This window comes from Notolepis coatsorum (assembly GCF_963971535.1).
Source record: "Notolepis coatsorum genome assembly, chromosome: 2".
NCBI lineage: Eukaryota > Metazoa > Chordata > Actinopteri > Aulopiformes > Paralepididae > Notolepis > Notolepis coatsorum.
This window is the reverse complement of record NC_140166.1, coordinates 226621612-226627611: the sequence shown is the minus strand read 5'-3', so window position 1 is coordinate 226627611 and position 6000 is coordinate 226621612.

Sequence of the window (6000 nt, the reverse complement as noted above, 5' to 3'; positions counted from 1 at the left end):
GGTGTTAAAAGGATTTTCTATTTATTATTAGAATGAAATAAAAAGAGAAAGAAAATCTAATCACTAAACATAATTTCCTCGCTAGTATATCCACACTGGGGGGCGTTAAGCCTTGTTGTAATTGAACAGCCTGTCTGTGACTGTGAGTCATAATTTTCACATTCACTTATATATATCCCATTGCAGCAAACACTTCATCTGTGGGAAGATGCGAGCGGGGCGACAACACAACACACAGCCTACTATTGAATTGAGTTTGTGCGTGGGTAGCATCATCAAGCGTGCGCGTGTGTGCGTGCGTGTTACGCGCTCCGCAACAACACCTGCTAAACTAGTTTCCCTTCAGTTCAGTGTTTATTAGAAATCAAATAAATAAAGCAAAATTCGAATTTCGAAATTTTTGCGCAAATTGACACAGTGACATTCTAATAATGTTTTATTCCGAGATGTGCATTTATCAGATGTGCACAACTAGTTCTTCTAATCCAGGAAGATAATAATGAATGGCTCAAATGTGTCAACCTGTGAAGTTATAACGCATCTCTTACCTCTTGATGACAGCGCGTCCACAGTTGTCCAAAATATTTAAAAATGGGAAAAAAAGTGGATCACGTCCAATATTCATCCGTCCCTCGTTGCGACATTTAAACGGCGCTGCCGATTAGCCTCGTTGTTGCAACAAGCTTTTGCCTGAAGTTTCCTCTTCTTCACACAGTCGTCCTCCCGTTAGAATAATCCCCTCACAGTAGGCTGCACGCAATACTCCTTAAAATATCTCTTTCAGTGCAACGAGCAACAACACCAACCCCCCCCCCCCCCCCCCCGCAACCCCATTGGTCCTCGTAGAAGCAGATGTTTCCTGTTGCTAGGAGTCACTAGGCGATGATGACGCTTCATCATCATCAGACGCCATTCTTCTTCTCACATCCTCCTGGCTCCCTGCATGTGTGTTCAGTGTGATGGGTTCCCATATGTATGATAGGGAACCAGTGCACACTGCATCAGTGGTTCATTTAGTCAACCTGTTTTTAAATAGGATGTAGTAGCTTTTATTAATATAATACAGGGATGCCGCCATAATGAAATAGCTAATAATCAATAAAACATTCATACTCGCCACAAACTTAAAAATTAACCAAATCAAGCATCTGCCTGCCAAAGATTAAACTCTCATCTCATCCAAAACACTTAGAAATCACAAGATATACTCCCCCCCCCCCCCCCCCCCCCACCCCCCCCCCTAATCTCCTCTTAATCTGCACGCTGTGGGATTTCCTTCAGAGCGTTTCGGCCAACGGATTTAAAGACTGAGAGTCTGTCTCCCGCAGGGTACAAACTGTTATTGTTGTTGACCGTCGTAAAAAAAGAGGAGGACCCGCCTCTCAAGAGTGAAGAAATCCGTGTTGTAACAACAGGACCACGGGGCTGCGGGAGGAAAAGGCTCAAGAGAAACAGATGGCGACCAGACATTTACCACAACAGGGATCTGTTTTATTGGCAAGGACAACATTTGGTACAAAAAAAAAGAAGAGTTCTCTATGTGCCACATGCTTGGTCCAGGCTCGACGGAAAGCTGGATACGAGCAGCGGTGATGCACAGATAACCACCTCTACGCGGCCGGGAGTCTGGACTTGAGAGGGAAATACCGCGTTCTCCGCGTTTACCCCCCCCCCCCCCCGGGGGACAGTTCAGTCAGTATTTGTTGTGAGCACGCAACGCTCTCTCCTAAAGCTTGAAATCAGAGAGAGAGAACCCAAGGGCTGCTCCATAGACATGTGAATGGGGCTTGTGACTCCATGAGGCCATAACATGTTTATGAATGTGAGCTCTTACACCCAAATGAGGTTGAGATGGTTCAGACCTTTGCTAGAATATAAACCTAATAATTTGGGCTTGCGACTTCATGGCCTCAAAACTAGATTTATATCCCAGCGTTGCTAGAAGGTCTGAAGCATGCAGAATTAAAACCTCATTTGGGTGCAAGAGCTCACATAAACATTGTATGGCCTCCTAAGATCAGAGCAGCTGGTAAAACGTTGGCGATTTATGGAATGAATGAATGAATGAATGAATGAAAACTTTATTTAACAGATTGCAGAATGGGTACAATACAGTACGGCTCAATACATACAATTGTTAAGGGGATGCAGACCTGAGAAAGACGTTTGTCTTGTTTCCATCAGGGTCCCCCATTTTCAATTCATGACCATCGGACCATTGTTATGTGTCCGATATCCGAAATAAAAATGAACTGAGCTGAACCGAGCCACATTCAACATCTATGGAGTAGCCCCACATGTTTACATTACAGATTGGGGAGTTCTCTCTCTCTCTCTCCAATTTCTAGCTTCAGGAGAGCGGTGCGTGTTCACAAATACTGATTGAACCGTCCCGGGGGAACAGGGGGGGGGGGGGAGCGTACGTGAATTCTTCAAACGCACGGTGGGTATCGGTGCATCCTCGCCGAGGAGTTCAACGTTTCATGCATACAATCCCACGACAACTGCATTCACATCAAACAGGTTCATGCAATATTTGGACCTCTTCTTATTCATAATAGATGTATCTCCCGTAAAAAGGCATACCCCTACAGGCACTTCACACATGAGTCTCTCGACCTGGGAGCAGGGATGGCACATGCAGCCGGACTAATACACTGGCCTAATGGTTTCAGGAGAACATGTTAAGGATTTATCACCTTTTTGAAAAATATATTATAGATATTATGGAGTATGTACAGAGACTTTAATGACATGCATAAAATACATCACATTATGTGCAGTAGATATACCATGTACGTGTCACATTGATGTCATCTCTGGACCCGTTATACGAGGCGTTAAAGCGTCTGAGAATAGGAGCACTGACCCTGGGTTCTTTATCAAGTCAAGTGGTATTCATTTCCCCGGGGATGTCAATGAACTGGTTGGTTTTGTTTTTAGTCGACCAAGACCAAGACAAGACTAAGACTTTTTTGTGCTTTTTCCCATGAGTTATTTCTTGAAAAATAATGAGCACATCTTAATTCTATGTAAGAAAACACAATTTTATAGATTTGAGTGATTAAATCAACAAATAGATGAACTGTTAGTCGACTAAGGATTTCTTTAGTCAAGGACAGCCCTACATTTCACCATGACTTAGATCTAAACATGGAGGGGTGGGGGGGGGATTCTCAGACCTATTTTGGATCCTGAAGCCATGGTTTAATAATCTTGCACGGCAGCATGGCTTCCACGAATCCATTTAGTCAGGGTTCAAGTTATGCTCTTGTGCCCCGAAACACAGTGGGTTCGGACCAATCAGTGTCTTTTGAGGAACTACTACTGGCAGCTAGGGGCGAAGATACTCTGCCAGGTTGTTTCTTTTAAGTGCCGGCCCTATTCCAACCAGTTTCAAAGAGCGACTTCCCAGATGGTGGTTCTGTGCAACTGACCCATCTGGCGGGTCAGGTTATTTGGTTTAAGAAACCAGAATCTAAGGGGCAAAACTCATTTCCCATCAGCTCTCCTATTCAAAGATACCTCACACACGTGCCTGAACCGAAGAGTCAAAACATGTCTGCAGTATAAACACAACAACAACCTGTTACAACCCGGCTTCCCAAGGTTCATCAGATACAGTATTCCCACGAGTCCTTCATTCGATACAGTGTATAACTCAACGTTATACATGAACTACCTCGTTATCAATTTTCGGTGCCGCGTTCGCTTCCCCCGAATTCCGTATAAACTCGTCTCATGCCTGCGGTTTTACTCGCTCACGTCTTAAATGACCTCACTGTTCGCGAGAGAAGTGGTTCTGACCTCGGATACAAAAAAAACAACAACATTGTAAATGTTTGACCTTCTTTCGTCTAATTGGCCCACTTCCAAGAACAGTCGCCGGTATCGACCGCAGCGCGTCGCTGTCTTAGCCGGAGATGTCATGGAGATGAATGAGGATGATTAGTCGGGTGATCGGTGGAACTTGTTCCCAAGGGGCCACGTGGTTCAGTAGAGTGAGTCATGTCCTCTGGTGGTTTGAGGCGTAGAGGGTCTAATTCCTCTAATCATGTCTATTACCTGGACCTGAGGGGCCGGAAAGGTTCTGGAAGTTGTTTAGATCCGATCCCCCCACTCACTGGGCAGGTACTGTGTGCGGATAATAGGGCTGCTCGATATTTATGGCAAAAATGATAATCCAGGTTATTTCGATTGATATTGAAATCACAATTAATCACAACGACGAGTCACAAATCACAAATTCTCGACCAAAGGCTGCCTTTCTGTCGTCTTCTACAAGTTACCCAAAGACGTTTCAAAATAACAGGGGATACGCGCCGTGGCTCCTCCCTCCTCCGTCTCGACGTGAGCTGAAACGACTGAAAATAATAAATTATGTTGGAAAGTGATGTTTTCTCTTATCATGCTTTTTCAAATGCCAGCAAAATTACAAAGTGCTACTCACATACAGTAGTTGAAATATTTGAAATAATTAGGGCTGGGACTTTATCGACCAATACATTGTTGGAAAGTTGAATTTGCCAGCTTTCGATCGTCACCACCACCACACTCAACCTATTGTGTGATTCCATTCTCGAGTTACAAGACGAAACATCCGGCGAGCGTCATTTGACGAGCCGTTCGGACGAGTGACCACGTCCGGTCGTGAACGGTATTGACCACCGTTGTAGCCAAGGAGCATCTGCTCCGAAAGCGATCCCAGACGGGTGCTCAGAGTGGGGGAAGGTGACACGAGAAGATGAAGAAGTCCTTTGTTTTGACTCGAGAGGTGAAATAAAGGCAGCGGATGGCCATTTTGGATAATCACGCTGAATTATTGCGGTATACACACATTACAAAAACCTTTGTGAAACACTCTGTTTCCGTGGGATTTGAAAATGCATATTGATATGCATTTAAAATGCGATTAATTTAGATTAATTAACTATAAAGACTTTTTTAATCAAGTCCCACTACTAGAAATAATATAATATAAAAAAAACTAGGGGAGAGCAGCAGCCTCGTGCCTTTTCTTTCTTTTTTGGCGTGTATATATTTTGGCCAAGATCTGGTGTTGTGTTGTGGCTCTGGTGACAATCAGAGAAACACAGCCTGCAGGCGCGTTAGTAGCAGAGTGTAACATCTTGTGGCTTCATCCATAATGCCCGTCTGGGAAAGCATCATCACCATAAACATCCTCTCTAACTCCCTCTCCTCAGTGTGTGTGTGTGTGTGTGTGTGTGTGTGTGTGTGTGTGTGTGTGCTGTGTGGGCATTAACATCATCTCTACACTGTAGAATCCAAATACCATAACTACCAATTACCAGAGAGAGAGAGATAGAGAGAGAGAGTGGGAGAGAGAGAGATAGAGAGAGACAGACAGACAGACAGACACAGAGAGAGAGAAAGACAGAGACACAGAGAGAGAAAGAGAGAGACACACAGAGAGAGAGAAAGACAGAGACAGAGAGAAAGAGAGAGACAGTCAGAGAGAGAGAGAGAGAGAGAGAGAGAGAGAGAGAGAGAGAGAGAGAGAGAGAGAGAAAGAGAGAGAGAGAGACAGAGAGAGGGGGGGGGGTGAAAAACACACATTGCCGGGGTAATTCATCTGGTGTTATTAGCGGCTGCAGTGAGATATTTAAAGCCTCTTCTGAGCCAAGTGTTGATGATGGGCTGTTTAAACGAGCGCTTTGCCCCGGGTGGAAGTCTCTCAATGAGCCAGTCAGCCAGAGAGGGCAGATGTTCTCATCAAATGGGGTTAAGAGTCTTTCCTTCCTGTAGTAGTAGCACAACTCTCCCAGGAGTGGATGGGCAATCATGAATGTATATGGAATATGAATGAGAGAGGGAGACGGAGAGCGCGGGGAAGCCGAGTGTGTCAGGAGAAAACCCTGAACGGTAATGACACCGGGTCTGTACGGCTGTGTAATCCGGAATCCGTCTTCAGATGAACCGCGACGCTTCGCGACATGGAATGAGATATGAGTCAGAGTTGAAAAATGACGTCATCCCTGC